Source organism: Emydura macquarii, unplaced genomic scaffold (assembly GCF_026122565.2).
Source record: "Emydura macquarii macquarii isolate MOO-44397 ecotype Brisbane River unplaced genomic scaffold, CSIRO-AGI_Emac_v2 contig_1876, whole genome shotgun sequence".
Lineage (NCBI taxonomy): Eukaryota > Metazoa > Chordata > Testudines > Chelidae > Emydura > Emydura macquarii.
This window is the reverse complement of record NW_027132013.1, coordinates 14,854,334-14,876,765: the sequence shown is the minus strand read 5'-3', so window position 1 is coordinate 14,876,765 and position 22,432 is coordinate 14,854,334.

Below are 22,432 nucleotides of genomic sequence, written 5' to 3'. Positions count from 1 at the left end.
CGTGGCTGGGGCATCTCCTGTGTCGCTCCCTGCTGTACCGGTCACAGGGGGGAGTCCATGCGTGCGGCTTCGGGCCGCTTCTTTTTCTTCAGCACCGCAGACTTCGGTGCCGGTGCCGGTGGAGCGCTCCGCACCGAGGAGACGTTCGGTGCCGCCGGCAATCGCGATAGCTCGGAGTCCGGGCAGAGTGCGGACTCCATCAGGATAGCCTTCAGCCGTGCGTCCCGCTCTTTTTGGGTGAGTGGCTTGAAGGCCTTCCAGATTTTACATTTTTCTCTTCTGTGCTGCTCTCCGAAGCATCAGAGGCAGCGATCGGGAGGATGACTCACAGGGAAGACTTTTGCACATACCATGCAGGCTTTGAAGCCAGTGGAGCCAGGCATGGCTCTAATGTAGCCCCTAAGGGCACTATCTACTCTCTAACTTACCTACTATTCACCGTAAACTATCAACAATCAACTAACAAAGAAACGCACTAGAATGCTAAGGGAGGCTACTTGCAATATGCAAGAGGCAGATGTTACAGCAATCGTCACAGGCATAAAGAAGGAACTGAGGGCCCGTGGGGTCAGCAGTGCCCTATGTACCGCAGCATGAGCACGGCACTCCAGGGGGCACCTGAGCCGACCCTACGGGGTTTGCTAAGGGAAAAAAGTTCCGGGAATCTGTGCACAGGGCACGCACACACCTATATTGGAATGGATATGAGCAATCACTCGAAGAGAGAACTAGTTATTACTGTTTGAAAGAATTTAATATCTATTTATTTGAATTTCAGGTTTTACAGCATCTGACACTTCATCAGCATCTTTGTCACCCACTATTGGGTTTTTTTTTTTTTTGCTGATGGACAGTTTTCTTTTTTTAGAACAATTTCCTTGGTACTTTCCATGCTGTTCGGGGGTATCTCCTTTGATTGAGTCTCTTTCTGAGAGCAACCACTAGATTTTTGACAAGATCGATGCATATCTTTTAATTTGCCAGCCAAGAAATGAGCTACTCTCTTAATTATTTTTTAAAAAAGCAAACCCAAAGGGAAAAAAAAAATCCCTGAGCATTTTGGTTAACATTGCTGCAGGATAAATTGGAAAACAAAATCTCTGTGGATGGTTGGGCAAAACTTATTAATCATAACTGCTTCAGACTACAGAACTCTAATACAAATATTTGCACTTCTGTCACAGCTGCTTGTCTGATCTATGCCAAAAGCTGACAGATTTTAAAGACAATCACATTAAGTATTAATCAAGCTTGAAAGATGCAGCTGAGTAACAGCATACTAAAAAGACACCAGTCTCCAAAGACAACGTCACATTCCAAATTCTCAGACTCCTGTCATCCTGAATCAATACTTAAAATCTGTCCCAACCTCACATTGGTTTCTAGAATCTTTATTTCCTTTTCCTTCTGAATTATCCTCCCAAAGCTTCAGCTCTCCTATCCTCTGTGACATGATTAATTTCTGTGAGTCGGACTTCTGTTTCAGCAGTTCCACTTAGTTTACCCTGGCCACTGTGTCGCTTAAATTAACTGGAAGTGTTTTATTTAAACATCACTCTGCCCCTGCCTATATCATTGACCTAATTTCCTCCTACACACTCTTCCCCCCCACCCCTTGATCCTCTGCATCTTTTCTTCTTACTGCACCCTTGATGTATCTCCCACTCTCAGCTTCATGTTTTTCTTCAGAGCACCTTTTTTGCTAGGGACAGCATTCTAATACCTGTGTACCTGCACCGTTACTCTTCTTTTTAAAATCCCTCCTTAAAACTCCTTTTATGAAGACTTTCCAATGCTTAATTTGTGCCAGAGCTTGCCAGGGCTGGCTTGCTAAATCACTTATGAATATAAACAAATTGCTTGAGCCCTGGCACCTAATTGCTTGAGCCCAGGCACCTCTTTCATTACAAATTAAACATTGAGCCTTCCATATTGAGCTCCTCATCAATGATGTCTCTGAATTAATTTTCATACAAACTGTTGTCTTTGTTGTACTGTCCAAGTAAGACCGCACCTTCTTAGGGAAGTGATCCTATGTCTTCTTTGAGCCTGGTTTTGCCACTCTTACTCTCAATGAATAATGCCTTACTTCTCGAGTAGTCCCATTGATTTCAATGAGACTACATGAGAAATTAAGTACTAAACATGAATAAGGGTGGCAGAATCTTGCCTATTTATTTCATTAAGGTTATGACCGTAGTAAGGAGCGTATGGGTAAGAGAACTGTGCTTTTTTTGTTTAAGTATCGTATATTGTTATGGCATAACATAAATGAAATGATTAAAAAAATAGTTAACAGACCATTCTTAACAGGACTGTACAGATAATAGGAGAAAGTAATTAGGAAAGTGGAAACCCAACTGCTGGGAAGGAAAACAAACAGTGGCAATGTAAGGTCTAAAACAATCTTAAGAACTGGACTTTGAGGGCCAAAGCAAAAAAAAATAAGTGCCACAGCTACACATTCAAAGTATATACTTGAGTATGTAAACAGGTTCATACTTATACAAAATTGATAATTGTGCACACATGCAGGTATTTGCATGCTATCTCCTATTTGCACACGGTAGTGAGAAATAGTTTGCCCATGCAACAACCTGATTGTGTGCACATGTGCATATCTCACAGGCAAAAATTTGGCAGCTATTATTCTTAGACATGGAGCAGTAGTGACACCTAGATTAGGACTGCCTAACATTTCCCATTCTAATACCCTGCTTTCAATTGCATTTAATTATTCAAGCTGAAACTTTCGGTTTAGTCGCTGCTTCAGTTTGATTTTCTTTAAAGTGTAAGCAGAGAATGTTGCAGCTGCTTTCAGTGAGAGGTTTAGGGAAAAATAGGCAGTTTTGACAACAGTAAATGTTTTTCTGGGTATGGAAAAACTTGGATGTCTGACTGGTTTGGAGCAGGAACTTGAAATTTAAGAGGAGTCATAGCTGTAGGTCAGGAAAGTACTTCTTACAATATCTGTGAAAATCTGTCCAGATTAGGCCAAACTATAATCCTCTGTAATTGTGTATATGCGCAGTTGACTGGAGAAGCTTGTTTTTCAGTTATTTTAATGTACCTTCTGCACTGCACATATTCTCAATCTCTCTACATCATTTTAAAGACATGGAGAATTAAGCCAATGAATAGCACAGCCAAAAAAAAAAAAAAAAATCCTGCTGCTGCTTTTCCCCCATCAAATAGTCTTTGATTTATAGGACAGTGCACTGTGTGCTAGGAACCAGGGGACCATGAGTTGTACTCTTATCCCTCTATTGACTGGCATAATAATTCTGTGCTCATCATAGAGTAGTTGCTATGCAGAAAGATCTCACATCCCTATTCTAAAAAGGGGACAAGTACCAGCCCCTCTCCTCATTTTACAGGAATGACAGAGATTGCACAAAGTTACTTCTGGCAGATCTGGGAAACCCAGTCTCTAATATGGAAGATCCAAACCACTTTCTTTTAGCTATAGTGCTTTTCAAAAACAATTGGTCAAATTATCTGCTTTGCTGAGCTGTCCATAAGTTAGGGCTACTGCTGCCTTTGTGACCCACTGTTTCACTATTCCTTTCTAGGGGCTGGTCCCCAGAGGAGGACAACCTATTACTGATGCTAATGGAGTTACTCCTTTAGCTCAAATGGGGAAGGTTTGTTGAACTGGACACCTTTTGAAAGTTCTTCCAAAATTATGAGGTGAGAAAGGCCTTTTTTGGTTTTAATAAGAGTCTTTTCTCCTTTCTAGTAGCAACTAAATTTGCTAAACTAGAAATATCCCCTTACTATTTAGAAAGCCTGCAAAAATATTTTTGTATTTGCTTTTTCTTCTAGCATTCATCATCAAACCACAGTTGTGAGTTAATAGGTCTGGCATTAGCTGTTGATCTAATGGGAAGATCTGCTTGTAGTTCACATAAAATAGTCTCAAAATGACTCACTGTATCCAAATCACTGGAAGCCAAAAGGAGATTCCTTTAAAAATGAATGTGAGATGTTGCTAGTTTGTTAATAGAATTAACCAACTGTGAATTGCACTCAATTCTTTCCCTAGATAGCAGCAGAAAGTTAGTCTGAGGGGAAACAGACAAAGGAGTTACTGTCTATTTAATTAATTTAAAAACACTTCCCTATCTCTACTGGAAATATCAACCTAGTATTGCATCAGCCTTTTTCATAGCCTCATCAATAATGGGATGGTTATGAGCCACCAATGTGACCACTATAATCATGTTTCTCCTCCTCTGTCATTTCCAATTAATAAGTTCCCAGTTTATAGCTAATATTCTTTTTGGAATCCCCAAATGCATGACCTTGCACTATGTACTATTACATTTCATCCCATTTTTATTACTCCAGTTTTCAAGGTTATCCAGATTTTCTTGTATGATATTCTGGTCCTCCTCCATATTGGCAATACCTCCCAACTTTGTGTTATTTGCAAATTTTATAGCACACTCACTTTTTGTGCCAACATCATTCATTAAAATGTGAAATAAGATTGGTGCCAAAACTGATCCTTGAGGAATTCCAATAGTAACCTCCCTCCAGCCTCGGAGTTCATCTTTCAGCAAGACCCATTGTAGTCTCTCCTTTAACCAGTTCCTTACTCACTGTTTGATTCTTGTATTAATCCCCATCTTTTCCTGTTTATCTAATAATTTCCCATGTGGAATTATATCAGATGCTTTAATGAAATCCAGGTACATTAGATCTACTGTACTTCAAAAAAGGACCCACCGGAGCCTCACAAAGGCATGAATGTCATTTCCAGAAGGGGTGTCCTAATTAGGATCCAGGCAAACATTAAAATCACCAGCTATACTATAAATATTAACAATGAGGGTAATTAACCAGTAGAACAATTCACCAAGGGTCATGGTGGAATCTCCATCATTGGCAATTTTAAAATCAAGATTGGATGTTTTTCTAAAATCTATGCTCTTGGAGTTATTTTTGGGAAGTTCTATCTCCTATATTATACAGGAGGTCAACCTAAATAATCACAATGGTCCCTTCCAGTGGCAATGTTTGTCCAGTGAGGCAATTCCAGGACCTCTGCTTGGGACTGGAAAGAAGATTGGGGAAGCTGGGAGAGACCCAGAGGAACTGGGGTAACACCCCACAAACCTCATCCCTTCTCTGCCTTCCCCTGCTTGTGCTGAGCTCCTGCTTCCAGCTGAGGGCTCTACTGTTGGGGCGGCCCTGCTACTCAACTTTGGCTCTGCCTCTGGGTCTTCCCCAGGTTCCCAGCAGCTCTGGCTCCTGGTCCTGGGATGCAGCACCCCAGGGTTAACCCGCCTATGAGTACCTGCTGCCAAACTGCTGCCAAACCACTCCCGGCACCAACTGGCTCAGAGGGTGAACTCCAGGGGAAGGAAAGGGGTCGCCTGGCAGGGAAGCACAGGGGCCAGAGCTTCCAGTGAGGGCCTTCCATTTGGCCCACCAGGAGTAAACTGTTCCTTCCTGCTTTCTGATGGGGGCTCCATGGTAGAAACAATCCTGCTACCAGTCTCTAGTTGGCTGTGGGCTCCTGGCAACTCTAGCCTGGCAATTCCTGGCAACTCTTGCGCTCCCAGGCTGCAGAGCTTCCTCTGAACCAGGGCTGGCGGGGCACTCTGAGGTAGGTCAGCATGAGAATGCTGCAGCTGGACCAGGCAGAGCAATGCAGCTGCCCAAGCCTCTGGGAGCCTAGGGCACAGTTGCTACTACATAGTGGGGCCTCCCTTACAATGGTGCCCTCAGCGAGTAACAGGACAGAGCAGCTGATGTCTGGCAGGCGAAACAGACCCTTGGGCCCAATCTGACTTTTAGAGTGGCCACCTCATTGCCTCTGGTCCACTTGCTATTACATGGTTTGCAAGTGCTAATGCTGCTATTGGTCCCTTCTGGCCTTGAAATCTATAAATAAACAAATCTGTTGAGTAATCAATGCAGAGAGAAGAGATCACTTCCTCAGGATTACCTCTCTCTGAGATCTAAGACACAGGAGGCACATGCAATTTTACCAGCATCTGAAGACTAACCAACAAACAGGAAGAAAGGAAAGATAGATGTGAGCAAGTACAAGGGGTGATCAAATGTAGAGGCAGATAAAGTATGTGTCCTGACACCAATCTGCCATGATACTCTTGTCTAGTAACATTCTTTGTAAAAGCCTTAGTAGCCATGTAACTCAAAATAACACAATGGGAATAATGAGGTTTCCTGGACTAAGGATTATTTGAGGCTAGGAAAGAGAGCCATTCACATGAAGTCCTTTCCCACAGATCCACAATATCCCATGATAAAATGGAGAGGCCAATTATGGTGATCAGATGTCCTGATTTTATAGGGACAGTCCTGATATTCGGGGCTTTGTCTTATAATACCCACCATCCCCTGTCTCAATTTTTCACATTTGCTATCTGGTCTCCTAGGCCTAGTGCAGGATAGAATCCTCACAGTAGGTAAATTCTATTAACAAAAACCCTTTCTTAGCTTCTAGAGAGAAAGTTAAAGCTTAAAGCTATTTCCAGGATAAAAAAAGGAAGAGCTGTAATATGGAGACAGACAGGGGTTCTCAAACTTTTTTTTCTGGGACCCCCCTTTGAAAATATTTCAGGCTGTGATTACCCCCCAATAAAGTGACAACCCCCCCATGTCATGCCTCCCTTAATTCTACATTGCTGCTGGGGGCGGCACTGCTCTCCAGTCACCCAGCTCTGAAGGGCTCTGGCTGACAGCTCGCAACCCCCACATAATAACCCAACCCCTTGTGGGGTCCCGGCCCCCAATTTGAGAACTCCTAGGCTAGACAATCATCCTGAACTACACATAACCTAATTCCAAGTAGTAACAAATACAACTTCTTTTGCCAAAGGCCTGTTAACATTCACCAAAGTCCTAAAGCCAAGAAGAACTGCCAGGGACGTTTTGATTTTACTCAGTCTCTTTACAGTGACCAGCAAAAAGGCCAGGTCTTAATCATTTGCCTCCTGCTTACTCAACTTCCTAAAATATCATCTCAAAAAAGCTTTTTTGCCCTACTGAGAGTGTAACACCCAAGATTTAATAAAACATTCCTGTGGGCAGAAGAACAATTAGGAGAATCCTCTAGCTCTGCAGGCAAATCTCATATGCCTAATAGGTGAAAGAGAATTTAAACCAATTAACACAAAGATATTATGAGTTTCTTCTGAATTCAAAGGCACATGATCCTTGGGCGGGAAGGGAATCAGTTATTTGGGTCTAGGTGTCTATCTGAATAAAAAGCTACTTGAAATTTATCTTCAGAGATGCAAACCACCTTTGGGCCAGCTGTATCAAAAACAGTCTGTTTTAGGGCTAGTGCAGGTCCAGTTGCAGAAAGCATTTTTAGAAGGTTGGTAACAACTTAATCTTTTTAGACATATCATTCTGCTCTGATTTATATACATGTTTAGTAATATAATCAACTAGACGAGAATGAGCCAGCAAGGATAAAAATGAAAATGATTATTTAGTTTCAGGTTCATCCCTTTTGAACACTGTTGCACAAACTCCCCATGCAAGCCTTTGCAGCTGAGGGCAGTAACAGACCCATATCCTCTGTGCATCAGCACAGAGGGGTCATTTCACAGGTACTGATCAGGGGGTTACACAATAGCTGTCCAGACTCTGTACTCGCAGAGCTTAGTGCTTTGGGAGGACTCACCAGAAATACATATTGCTACTTGGAAATGTTAAAGTTACTTCAAAAGGTGAATAAAATAAGTAATTTTATGCACATTAAATTGTTCCTATTAAGCTATGATTGAGCTCAGCTATCACTATCTGGATGTCAGTGGCATTGGAGTGAGACTTTGTGACGAAGGGGAAGGTTGAAACTATCACCAACAGCCAGGCCCAGATGGTCACATCCCTCCTCTTCATCTGCTTCATGGAAAAGAGCCCCTTCTAGAACCTAGCAGGATGAGGGAGGGTGTGGAGAAGGAAGCAATGGTGGATCTGGAGCCTGAAATGTCTGGTAACCAAGAAGTACCAACAAACCCTTCATGTGAGAGACCTGTAGCACAGTTTTTGGCTCCTGATGACGTCTATTCCACTCACATAGTCCCTATATCCATAAGATTTTCAGACCTCAGAAGACTGGCTTAGACTAAACTTAAACTTTTTGTGGTTTGCCCAGTACTATCCCACATATATGAATGAGCATTCCGATACAGGCTATCATATTGAAGAAAATCTTGGGAAACCTTAGTAGAGCCTCTAGATTTAAAACCTAAAAAAAAATTTGGTGGGGAAGAAGATACTAATGATCACATTAAGTTGCAGGTAAATGCCCAGAATGATCCAGCAACCCACTTGGATACAGAGAACTGCAGCTGGAACTGAATTGTCTTAAAACCTTGTCTTTTTTTTTTGATATTGGATAAATGCATGGTAAATGCTTTACTTATCTTACAGCTGCAATAGGTGCAGCAATTGGGGCAATAAATATTTAGTTTTATATGCTGGATGTCAGAGCGCAGTGAAAAGTTCATATTCAGCAGCCTTCTTTTTGAGTTGCTCCCCCTTACAATCAGACCAACTCAGCAACCATTGCCACTGTTGATCATCAGCCATTAGAAACATCAGTAGATGCAGCCTCCCTGTTCAATATTCTTCATTAATATCCACGGTTGGTAGAGCAGCTGGTCACAAATCACAAAATCCAGCACACAGAAATGAAGGGTAAAGCATATTGATGGCAAATTTACATAGTTTATTAATGACATAATGAGAAGATGTGGCACCCTTCACCCTGCCTGCTGAGAGCAGTGTATCTTTGTTGCATGTATGTTCCCTCTCAGAATATCATTTGACAGTTTGGAATCTTTGTGGCTGGATCTTTTTGTGGGGTTTCTGAAAAAAGAGTACTTATATCTTATAGGAGCAATGCACAACTAACCAGAGAATGTAATTTCACACCTAAACAGTTTGCAATGTAAAAAGGTGAATTTAGTTTCCAGTTTAGCTACACCTGCACTAAGTTTTTTATTTCTACACAGAACAGATGCAGTGGAAGTTCTCCACTGTATCTTGACTATATGCTCAACCCTGATCTGGAGGAATTGTAGTCTATGTAGGTTCTTACCATTTCCAGCAGTGCATTAACATCTGCACATTTGTTCTCTCATCCTCTCCCCAGGAGAAGTAGTCTATGAAGTAGAGTGTTTTTTGTTTTGGATGTTTTTTATTATAAAATTATATAGATGCATTGCTGTGTGTTCATGTTAGAGAAGGCAGGTAAAAGAAATGCACCTTGCACTTAGAGCACAAAGTGGTGAGGTTTGTGATGATTCTTAGCATCTGATGGTGTTCATTGCAGAGTCTTGGACTGACCCTGAGAAAGCTGTCTCCTTATTCTTACTGTAGTGAGTTCCTTTGTGCCAGAGGAGCAGAGTTGTTGATCACAGTCTTCTCAGAGTTTTAGTCTGAGTCTTGCTCATCATTTGCCAGGATGGGGCAGAGTTTCCTAGTTAACCAGAAATAGTAAAAAGCATTATTCACGAATGTTTCTGAGAGCTTCTATGAGTGTTGGCATGTTCTATGGCCTCTTTGCTAGACTGATAACAGTGCTTCCATTTAGCACCAGTGGGTTTTTATATATGAATTACACCATTGGCTTTCAAGACGGACAGTTGCCAGCGCCAAAGCAGTTTAGTTTCTAGGTGTCATGCTGCATCATTGCAAGTAGCTAAAAAGTACAATTCTTGAGGGTCAGTCCTTGCCACAGATAGTGCAGGCATAGGTACAGGGCCAGAGGTTGAAACTGGTGCACTAGTGGTGCTTGAGGCCTGCTTCTCTTTCCTCTTTGCTTTCCTGTCTCTCCACCACCTCTCTTCAGCCAATCTGATTGGCTAGTGCAGCACTGCCCTCCATTGTATCCTGTTGCTAGCTGCACCTTCCCAGCTTGTAGTGCAATATTGAAAGTTTAAATGTCTTTGACCTTGAGCATTGTTTGGCCCAGAGGCTCTGAAGCACCCACAAGTTGTCCGTACAGGAGATCCTTTTTGGAATGCATTCATTGTTCAGCAGGTGCAAATGACCAAGCCAATGGAGACAGCTGTGCTTGAGGATAATGATTAGACTTTGGTAATTTTGCTTTCTCAAGTACTTTTGGTGTCAAGAACTTTGGTTTCTCACTTGATGTTTAGAAAATGGTGAGGATAGCAGGTGTAAAAGATGTTTAGCCTTCTCTTGTGCCTGCTGTAGTCATCCAGGTCTCACAATCGTACCGCAGCATGCTCAGAATGCATACCTTGTAATCTTGGTATTCAGTATTTCCTGTTATCCCACACAAACTTGGCTAGTTGGTCGAATGTGGCAGCTGCCTTTCTGATATGAGAACTAAGATTTTCATCTAGAGATAAGTTATGCAATACAATTGATGCACCAACTTTCTAGTGAGGTGCTAGCTATTAAAACTTCTGATGCAGTCAACACAATTTGTACCACAATCATTGTCTTCTTTAGGTGCTGGCTAGTCCAAATTCATCACAAGCTAGCATAAAGCTATTGCAAAGTCACTGAAGTTCCTCTTCACTGTGTTCAATGAGCACTGTGTCACTGGTAAAAAGAAGTTCTCTTATCAGTAGGTATTGGACTTTACTTTTTGTTCTCAAGTGTACAATGTTGCAGAGTTGTCTATCTGATCTTGTACAGTGATGTATACCCTCAGTGCTAGATGAGAAAGCAGAGGATATAAGGCTTTTCCATAGAGCATTGTTGCAAAACACATCCCAATTTGACAACACTCTGGATTTCAAAGCTGTCAGAGTGATCACCAGCATACTGGATAGTAGCCTTTATACCATCATGGAATGGTCAAATCAGATTGAGGAGGACTGAGAGGCAACCAATTCTCTCTAACAATTGGAAAAGGCCCTGTAGGCTAACCAAGTCAAAAGCCTGTGAAAGATCTCGGAAGGCTGTATAGAGAGATTTTCCTTGTTCTTGACACTTCTCTGCAGTTGCCTTAGTGTGAAGACCATATGAATAACTGATCTACCATTACAGAAGCTGCACTGACTCGCTGCATATACATGATCAACAAGAACTTGCAATCTTTTGAGAATCAGCCGTGCAAATGCCTTTCCAGCAATTCCCAGGAGAGAAATTCCTTTGTAGCTTTTGCAATCACTCCAGTCCCCTTTGTTTTGTTTTATATGATGTTGCTGTGACCCGTCCGTGCCTAGGGTAGCCACTTGAAAATGCCAAGGTCAGGGCAGGCTGTAAAAGGAGAGCAGATTCTCCCAGCATTGGTGGGTGACACTGAAGTCAGACTTCCCAACCAGCCACAAACAGTGCTTCTGATTCCCCACACTGGTTATCAAGAAGTCAAAATAAAAATAAAAATAAACACAGGCCCCTTTACTGCATTTCAGTCTCTGGCTCCCAATCAGCCACTAAGTCCAATAAAGAGACCAGTTATTTAAAACTCTATGCTCTTTACCAAAAAAGGTTTCTCCTGACCCCAAAGGGTCAGCTACAGTACCAGATCAATATAAGTTTAGATCTTACACAAAATATCACACTGCTAGCTAATCCTTTAGTAAATAAAACTAAAGGTTTATTATAAAAGAAAGAAACAGACTATAAGAGAAGTGTTAAAGGATTAAAACAATCAGATACATACAAATGATTTGAAAGTCCATATATATCAGGTTTCTAGTAGAATTGTGGAGTTGGCAGGCTTGTATAGTCCCTCTGGTATACATCCAGTACCTGGATGGGTCTCAGTCCTTTGTTTCACAGCTTCAGTTCAGTTGTAGATGAGTTGATCCAGAGATAGACTGAAGACAGACTAAAGACAAAATGGATCTCGGGCAGCTGCCTTTTATGTCCTTTGGTCTTTGCCATGCTGCTTGTGGAATTTTACAGGAACAAGATGGAGTCCAGAGTCACATGAATAAGTCCTGGTGACTCATCAGGTATATCCCTGGCTTCTCCCCCTGGGCTCATTGTACTTGTGAATTTCTTTAATGGGCCATTAAGCACTCTAGTGCTGCAGCCATCCGGTTTGGGATGTCACCCAGACACAGCACAATTTGAAATACAGATATATCAAACATATCCCTAACTTCCATTACACATATAACACATAAACATTATCACCTTACTTAGCACAGTATAGCCTTTCTAACAGTACCTCACACAGCATATCTCATATTAATTATTATGATTTTGACATACTGATGTTAAATAATATAATAAATGCCGCCCCTCCCCTCCCCCCCTCGCCCCAATCTAGCCAGCGTGACAGTTGCATCTTTCATGTCTTCTGGTATCCCTCCTACCCTCCAGCAGGCGAGGAAGACGTGCAAATGTTTAAGCACAACCTATCCTCCTCGTTCAGTATTTCAGCTGGAATTCCAACTTTTCCTGTAGCCTTTCCTCATGCTAGGAGAGGTGATTGCCTTTTCAAGCTTATTTACAGTTGGTTCTATAGCAAACTCTTCAATAATCTGGAGCTTGAGGATCACATTTAGCACTGTTTTCTGGAACAGTGGTTTCACATGAATAGGGCTCATGATAGTGTTCCACCCAGTGTAGCATCTGTTTGCTATTGTCAACGATGATGTCTCCATTAAGAGATTTGAGCGAAGCAGTCTTTTTCTCTGAAGGACCTACGGCTTTCTTGATTCCATCATACATACCTCCCAGATCTCCAAAGCACATTTGTATTTTCTCACACAGATTAAGCCAGTATGACTGAGCACATTGCCTTACTGTCTGTTACAATTCACACTTGGCTTGCCCAATCTGAGGTTAGCTCATGTTTCAGAAGAGGAGTTCATTTTGTAGTTAAGACATGCTATACATTTTGCTTCATTAACTGGAAACAATTTTTCAGAGCATAGTGCAAACCAGTCTTTATCTTGTTCAGTCTTTTTTATCAAATGCTAAGGTTGCATATATATGGATATTTATTCTGAGTGTGTTCCTTGCTTAATCAGCTTTCAGGGAAGGTGTAACTGATGACGCAGATTCTCTGAGATTTGTAATAAATTGGAGAATCCTTCCTTGGTCTTTTGTGTTGTTGATGTTAATGTATGGGCAATAGCTTTGTTTGGTACCAAGGAATCTCATAGTGAAAGCTTTATTTTGAATCATACAAGCATGTGGTCTGGGTCACAGTCTGCACTATGAAAACTGAGTATGCGGAACATCCTGTAGGTTTTTTTTTTGTGAATGACAATTAAATATACATTAATTATATATATATATATATATATATATATATATAAGGTCACTAGGAACTAGATTGAACTACCAATTTATTCTTATAGGCAACTGAACAGCTATCAGATGGTAATGCCTTTTGGTCACATCTAACCTGGCACAGTTTCGAACTGGTACCTCGGAACGATAATGGGCTGCAGTGTCTTACTCTTTTGAAGCACCTATTCCACATCTGAGTAAAGCCTCCACATCCATGCACTCTGGTGGCAGGTCTCCCTGTAATTTCATAAAATAAGGGCTAAATTGTGCCATGTAGACACAGTTCTGAATAGAAAGCATGTGGAACATCTGAGGAATTTAGGGATAGGTTGTGCCGAGTACACAGGCTCATGCTAATAGTAAACCCAATGGGACAGAGATTGTTTCTTACTGTGTGTTTGAACAGTACCTAGCATGATAGGCCCTAATCTTGGTTGGGGCTTCTTGTTGCTATTGTAATGTATTGTGTAATGATAATAGTATCCTACTCTGCCATTGATGTAAAATGGACTAAAGTTGGAATGAAGTACTATTTAGTGTTTGAGTGGTAAATCCAGGTCCTAAGGCTCAGATCCTCAAAAGGTATTTAGAAGCTTAACTCCCATAGATTTCAGTGGGAATTAAATTCCTAAATATCTTTGAGGATCAATGTAAGTGGACCTAAGTCACAAAACATTCTGCTAAATCGCATGATGCTAGGTGATAAGCAGCTTTATTAATAATAAAAAACAGAGTCTAGCTTTGGAGGGTGTAGGGCTAATACACATTGAATGATGAGGCAAATAGTGAATATTAGACAGCTACATCTTTCACTGAGTACCACTCATCTTTTGTACTAAATGAGGCAGGGGTCTGTGATGGGGTAGTTTGCCTCTTAAGGACAGTACTGCCTGCCTCTTAAGGACAATCTGCCCCGCCACTTGCCATGGCTCTTTAAGAGTTGAAAGGTTGGCTATAGATACAAGGACTTGGGAGATATTGGGTGAGAGGCAGTGGTCCTAAGAGTAAGTAGGGCTAGGGAGGAAATTCTGGTAGCATCTTTATAGGCTCAGGACCAGGAGCCTTGCAGAGGGTGGGCCTATGGCTCCCCTCTCTCTCAACCATTTGGAGATGAGCTGGGAGAAGGGGACCAGCACAAATGCTGCCTCCCCCCTCAGAGCAGGGCGGATGCATGCAGATAATGATGGGAGCAAGAAGGCTACTGCAAGGCCCTGAGTTAACAGGGAGCAGAATGAGCTTGAGGACTAGGCATGGCCAGCTCAGGGAGACAAATTCCAGCTCAGCTCCCTGAGGAGAGCTCAGGACTCCTGCCTTAAGCAAAGACACAGACTGAGGGGTAGTCCTAAAACAAAAATTGCTTGAATTACCCAGCTTCAGGAGGAGGACTGGGGCTCTTGTCATAAGGAGAATACAGAAACTGAAAAGATAACCTTGAGGGGACTGGGAACAGAACTTAGAGGGAAGGCTTCAGAGGAACCTTAGAAACCAGAAGTACAGTTTGTTTAATTGGGACTTCTAGTTATGGACCCTTTGTATGAGATTTTGTAATAAACAAGCCCAAGGAGGGTATTAAGTCAAGTGTCAAGAATGCCTGAAGTAGAGTTATTGGCTTCCTACAAAACAAAACTGAGGCAGGGAGCATGTGCAGTGCCACACTAACTTATCAAGGGGCTTTACAAGCCAGGCATGTCTTATCACAAGATCCTGTCGAGAAAATGGCATGGGGTGGGGAAAATGAGCTTTGGTATGGTGTCTTCAAACTGAAAAGCATAGCCCAGTTAATAACATTCAGGACACCATGCCTTTAAAAATTGGGCCAAATAGTCTCCATAAAGAGGGATAAGAATAGAGGCAGAACGTCGGACAGGTCCTGTACCGAAACTCAGTAGACCAGCAAGTGGTGCTATAAGGCAGCCACTTGTCTACAGGACTCTCTTATCACGTTCACACTGACCCAGCCTCAGAGAGCTGTTAATCTAGTAATTTTTATGGATTCATAGATGCTAAGACCAATAAGAACCATCTCCTCTGGGGTATCCTCCAACCATAAGAGCATTTAGTCCAGAGAATAGGAATAATATGTTGTAACCCATGGTACTTGGAAGCTTACCTGGCTAGGACCAAAATAGGCCTTTCAAACTGATCCAGTCACTTTGTCACCTTATCTGCATGAGAAGATGAAAAAAGCCTTTCCTGAACAGGACCCTTAAGTGCTGCTAAAATTGGAGTGAGACATTCCCTCCCCGGGTATCTGGGAAAGGAAGTCTAATTTTCTGGTTGGTGAGAAAACTGAAACTAGATGCTTCCACAACTGAACAGTCTTAAGAAGTCCCTCATTAACCAGAAAGATTACCTTCTCTCTTTCCTTTAGCTCCAGTATGTCAAACAACTTGTGTGACTTGGACTGGACCAAAGCTAAGGGAATTTGAGCACAGATGCCATTCTGTCTACCATATTGTTAAAAGCCCTGATGTCACCAGTAGAAAAAAGGTCAGGAGAGAGTGGCCCATATAGGAGGATATCGAAAGGTGGACCCTGCTCTCTCCACTTGTTTCAGTCCCTCAAATTCCATGGATGTGACAATGATTCTGCTGGTCTCGGAGAATGAAACTGGAATCTTAAAACGACTGGGCACTTTTTAAACTCAGTAGGTTATTTCCTGACAGAACCTAACTGAAGAGACTGATGAGGGCCAGCTCATAGACAGAAAGATCCTTATGACCACCTTCCACAGGAGAATTCCACTAAGGCCTTGAATACCCACAGCCTGTTTTATTGGGAAGGATTTAAGCTTATGGCTTCTCTGACAGGCCTTTGCAGAGAGCCAAATCTCTTAAAATTCGACTTCCTTTCCCCATATGCTATAGCAATGGCAACACAATACTGCGACTTGAAGGACAACTAAAACAATTAGACAAATTCTAATTAAGAGCCCAAATCTGACCCTTTTACTTATATTACGCAATACCATACTCTAAACAGCTCCACTTTTAGAGTCAGGTACTGCTCATTAGAAGGGTGGCAGAATTAGGCCCTAAGCAAACAGAACATACAAAAAGTTAATCACATTTTTAAAAACAAACTAGTGTTGAACTCCATTCTCACACTAAAGATGGTTGGGCTTTGCATCTGCTAGGTTAGCAGAAAGAGAGGGACTGAAGGATGGTTTGGGAGTATGATCTTTAACTCCATCAGTTCTAAAATGCCAAATCCAAGAGAGGGGTGTGCATTCCTTAGCTATTGAATGCTCCAAGAGTTCAGTGGTCACATAGTAAGAAACGTATCTCCTGGGGGGGAGGAGGAGGCTCTGCAAAGGCATTTTCATAAAGGAGAAATACTACCTATTTTATTTTATCTTTATTTAATCATTTCTACTGCTTGTTTGTTCTCTTGATAATCTGTAATTGGCATCTTCTTTATTAAATTACCAGATCTTAGAATATCATGCTTAATTAATACCTACTTAGGTATCACACAGAGTCACTTGACACTAGCAGAATGTATTTTTCTCTTCTCCTTTCCCCCCTCTCCCCATTAAGCCAAATTTACTCTTAATACTCTTCCAATTAGGCAGTGGTGATTGCCATTTACTGTCATTAGGCTAAATTGCTTCCATGGGAGACATCCCAATAAGTGACTAGCCCAATTAGGTGGCATAGACTGTACAATGAAAAGGAATGCACACTTCAATTCGACAGCTTCCTCTCATCTGAATTACTGTCCAGTATTTGGTGTGCACTCGTTCATGACTTCCAACAGTATTTCCATAAAACTGTTCCTTTCATTAGAAAAGTCATAAAATTACCTCTTACACTAAAAAAATATACACAAGGGGGGGCTCTTACACCTGTATCCAAGGTTTCTGATGTCTTCTTTCCTCAGCAAGTCGATTATTATGATTACACAAATGTGCAACAGATGTTACCTCTCCAACTCTTTGATTAGAGTAGCCCCCTTAAAATGCAGCCTTGCTTCAAAGGCTCCCTATGGTTTTAATGGTGTTTTCCTGAACCAATCATTTAGCTTTCCTGAATATTATCAGGAAAAAATTCTTATTTATTCAGAACCACAAAAACAACCATGGCAGCAGAAATCCATCCAAAATAAAGTGGTATAAGAGAAAGACAAGAAAAAACTTGCACAACCCTCCCCCCACCTCCACCCCCTAGAAACTAAAGGAGAATGCACACAAAAAAGGCAAAGCAGTACTGTGGGGTGAACAGTGTACTGGGCTGGAATTTGGGAGATTTTGGGCTCTGTTCCTAGCTCTGCTGTGTGGGATTCCCTACACCACTCTCTGCCGCAATTTCCCTTTCTGTAAAGCAGAAATAATGAAACTGACGTTCTCTTGTAGAGTGTTTTAAGATCTGATAAAAAGTGCTATATAAGAGCCAAGTATTATTATAATGGAAATAAACATGTCAACTGCACTGTATACTAAAGGATCACAAACACAAAAGACGTTAAGTACCAGAGTAATGCAGGCAAAGTAGGAGGAGCCAACAAAATATCTAAATATATAACATTCGACTCAAAGTAGCTATCCAAAAAAAGGCTCTAAATGTACTGGCCCGATCTAGACTGGTTTCTATTCCAAGGACCGCACTCATAGCTCTGCTTCTCCAGAGAAGGCAGCCATCTTGCCTCCCTGCTTGGTCACAGAGGGGGACAAAGGAAGAGTAGAGACTCCTCCAGCAGAGTGTGTAACAATCTTTCATTCCAAGAAAAATAATGGACAACCCATCGCAGGAGGCATTTAAAATAAGACTGAGCAAAGCACTGGCAATGTACTGTTGAGACGAATCTTGCAGTGACCCAAGAGGAAGATGATTAAGGGTGGCCAAATAACTAAAAGATTTTTCGCTTCTGTAATTTCTATATATAACATCAGTGATAACCCTGACTTTCCTGTTGTAATATCTGTGATACCACATGTCAGTCATAAGTACAATTTGAGAGAGTAATGAGAGTTCCTTCAGGTCAATGTTTTACCTCTCAGGCCTTAATATCCTCATCATAGCAGTAGGTATTTTCTTATTATCCTCAGTTTATTGATGAATTAAATAAGATATAAAGAAGTTAAATGATTAGTCCAAGGTCATATAATGAGTTGGTGACACAGCCAAGCATAGAACTCAGAAGTTTTACTGTGCAGTCCCCTGGTACAGTCACTAGACCATATGTGCACATATGTAAAGATTTTCTTCTAAAAATATACAAAATGAAGGAAAATATGCTCAAGGCATATTTTTGGGGGGATTATGTTGATTATCTATTTGAGTATTTTGTAATGGAGAAATGTTGCTTAATATAATAGGTTGTAAAATGAAAAAAATCCCCTGGAGAGTGTGCTATTTCTGGCTAAATCCAGATTGACTAGAGTTTATGAAATGATAATTACGTACCCTTTCAGTCATTGCTGTAAATCCTCACTTTGTTAACAAATGAGCAATTAGAATATCACAGTGGAATTCTATGGCAGCAACATATACAGTGGATGTTAGCTGAAGAATGTAGCTAATGATCACCACAAAGAACTCAGCACTGATGATTTGGAGGTTTGGTTCAGATAAACATACAAAATTTTAGGTCCTTATCCAAAGCTATCAAAAGTCTGTATTCTGGATATTAGCAGATGGAAGTTAAAGGAAATAGTTCAGATTAAAAAAAGACTGGTCTTAACATTAGAAATGAATCTGAATTAAGGACTACATTTTGTCCTCATTTATGCCCAGGTAACCAAGTTAAAATCAAGACAACTAGGAGCAGAATTAGGCCTGGTCTACACTGGTGACGTAGGTTGCCGTAAAGTCACTTACGTTGACCTACTTACACCTGTGTCTACACTTGCACCACTGTTAATTCGAATTAAGTCACCTCGAAAATCGACTTAATAAGACCAACTCTGCAAGTGGCAAGAATTTGTTAATTCAATTTAGTGTCAGTGTAGACACAACTTCACTTAAATCGAATTTATTGTCCTCTGGGAGGTATTCCAGAGTGCCCCATTTTGACCACTCTGGACAGTCGCACTGTGCTGCTCTGTGGTCACGCTATCAGGAAATGTCCCCTCCCCTCAAGCCCTGGGAAGATTTGAATTTCAATTTCCTGTGCTGCCAGCGTGGAGAGAGCTTGTCACTGTTCTCCGCATGGCTACTGCAAAGCCCAAATGTGCTCCAGCATGGAGTTGACCAGAGGTCTTAGATCTCATCGGGCTGTGGGGCGAGGAGTCCGTTCTGGCTCAGCTCAGAGCCAGCAAAAGGAATCTGGACATTTATGGGAAGATATCCCAGGGCATGCTGGAGAAGGGACACAAGAGGGACGCTCAGCAGTGCCGCGTGAAGATCAAGGAGCTGCGTCAGTTATATCAGAAAGCCAGGGAAGCTAACAGCCGTTCTGGCTCCTCGCCCAAAACATGCTGCTTCTATGATGAGGTGCATGCAATTTTCAGTGGCGATCCCACCACGGTGCTGCCCCGCAGCATTGATACCTCCACTAGGTCACAGTCCATGGACAACGATGAGGACTCCATGGACGAGTAGGAGGAGGAGGCTGAGGAGAGCAGGATGCATGAGAGCCTGCTGTCCATTCTCCCTGAAAGTCAGGACATATTCCTGACCCCAGAGCAGTCCAGCAGCACACAGGACAGCACTAATGACCCCTTGGAAGGCACATCTGGTGAGGTTTTTTTCTTCTTAACAGTTCTGTCCTTTTACATTGGGGGGGGGGGGGGGGGGAAGAAGGGGATTTCAGGCATTTCGGTGACTGTACTGGGGGGTTAACCAGGGAACAGTTTATTTATGTGATGAGAAATGCTACATTTATCATCAGTTGATATCTCCCGGAAACTTTCATGTATGTAATCTGTTATCCTTTGCAAAAGCTTTCAGGGGAGGGCTGCCTGGTTCCTCCCTCCATGATAGGATACTTTGCTGCAATCAAGGGAGCCTGCATCATGGTGGAACACTGCTGGTACCTCGCTGCATCCAGCAAATCTTTGTTTTAAGCAGAGACTCCCCCCCCCACCTCCACGCTCTCCGCAGTGCCTCTCTGTAAGGGCATACCGCGCATGTTTAAAATACCTGCAGAGACTCCCGCCCCACGCTCTCCACAGTTCCTCTCTGTAAGTGTTGTGGTAGGGTGGCCTTCGTGCTCCCGTGGGCCGAGCGCTTTCTTAGTGCGGTGAGCAGAAAATGGCCGCCCGGGGTCCCCACCAGTCTTAAGATGGCGGCTGTCTCGCTTCTGCCCCATCTTCCTTCCGGCCCCCTGCAGTCCAAACCAAGCCCTTGGGACCTTAGATTCTAAGGCGGGGAGGGGGGGAACCTCTTCTCCAGGACAGGGGGAGGTTATCTGGTTGGTCCAGGGGCGGTCGGGTAGGGGGTGTCCGAGCCCACCCTCTTCTTCGGACACCAGCCCAGAGACCCTGGCTGGTAGCAGTGGCTGGCTGCTGCTACAAGGCACTACATACGTCTTCTCTCTGGGCTGCTTCCCTACCCTGGTTTTCATCGGGGCTAAGTAGCCTCTCCAGCGGGCAAACCCCTGCTTTTCTCTGGCTTCTGCCACTCACAGTTCTCCTTCTCCCGTTCTCCAAAACTCCAAACACTCCAGACTCCAAGAGCACCCTGCCTGGCATCCCATCAATGCCCCCCCCCGCAGTTTGGGAACCCCATCGTGGCAAACCCCTCCACTATGTCCTGTACATTTCCCAAAGTCACTATCCTTTGTACTTGAATCACGCCAGTGCCCACTGTAGATTTACCAACTCCGAATTGATTCCCAACCAAGTGGTAACAGTCTGGGGTTGCCAGCTTCCACAGAGCGATGGTGACTCTCTTCTCCACCGTGAGAGCTTGTCTCAAGCGAGTATTCATGTGCTTCAGGGACGGGGTCAGCTCCGAGCACAGTTCCAGGAAAGTTGCCTTTCGCATATGTAAGTTTTGCAGCCACTGATCATCATCCCACAGTTGCATGATGATGCAGTCCCACCAGTCTGTGCTTGTTTCCCTGCACCAGAACCGGCGCTCCACAGAATGCAGATGATTCGTTATGGCCTGCAGCAATCGGGAATTGTTCTGCTCGATGGCTTGTAGCAGGGCAGCCTCAGTGGCATTTCTGTTGTGTGCGCTTCAGCTTCTTGCTCTACTTCGAAAATACTTGATATGCTGCGATGTATTTGTAACGCTCACAATAATAATGCAGAGTTGAGCTGGCTCCATGTCTCTGCAGCAATGGCGAGCGCAGGGAGTAAAAAAATGGCATGAAAATACTTTTCTTGTTTGTTTGGGGGGGGAAGAAGGGAGGGAAAAGCAGCATTGCATCATGGGACGATGACACTCGTCCCAACAGCCACCACAGCTAGTTGCACTGTGGGATAGCTACCCATATTGCTCTGCTTTGCAATTCGAATTAAGAGTGCTCAGTGTAAACACAGGAGACCTGTGCAAACAGCATAGTGTATACACACTGCTGCGACTTCTAAAAATCGGCTGCTGAAAGTCGACTTAAAGTAAGTCAGCTTCACTCGGCAGTGTAGATACGGCCCAACTCTCTTTATATTCTTTGAAAGTTTTTTCCTAAATTGAACTCTGTTTTCTTTTTTTTCTCTTTTGCAACTGCATTTCCAGAGTCCAGCTAAAACTTGAATTGCTGAAATACTACAAGAACAATTGTTTGTACACAAGACACTTTAAACTCATGCATTTTTCCAGTCTAGGTTCTGCAGATTCAAGAGGTTAGGTTGGGGAAAAAAGCTTGAATAAATATCCAGACTTTGACATACTTTTCCAAACCAAACATTGTGGGGTTCAGCAATCACTGGAAATCCAGACAGAAATCTCCTGTGAAAAGGGTGTCTTTCTAGAATTTCATTAATTTCTGGTTATCGTTTATGACTTCAATGTGACTACCTATGGTGGTATAAGATAATATTTATCCTGTATGAGAAGAGTACTCCTGTCTAGCCCTTTAATTGGCCAGAAATACTGTCAGATGAGTTGGTCTCACATTCTTTTGATCTTTTTACCTCTGGTGCCAGCTGAAAACAGAATATGGAAGGGAGCAAAAGTTTTTGTTGAAAATATCCCCTACTTTTTATGAACTTCAGAACGAGTTCAGCATTTTAATTCAAGTTTTGAGCAAATATTTGGAAGAACAGTTTTTTGCTAAATTAGTTTACCCAGCTCTGGTTTTAATAATCAATCCTAATTCTCAGGAT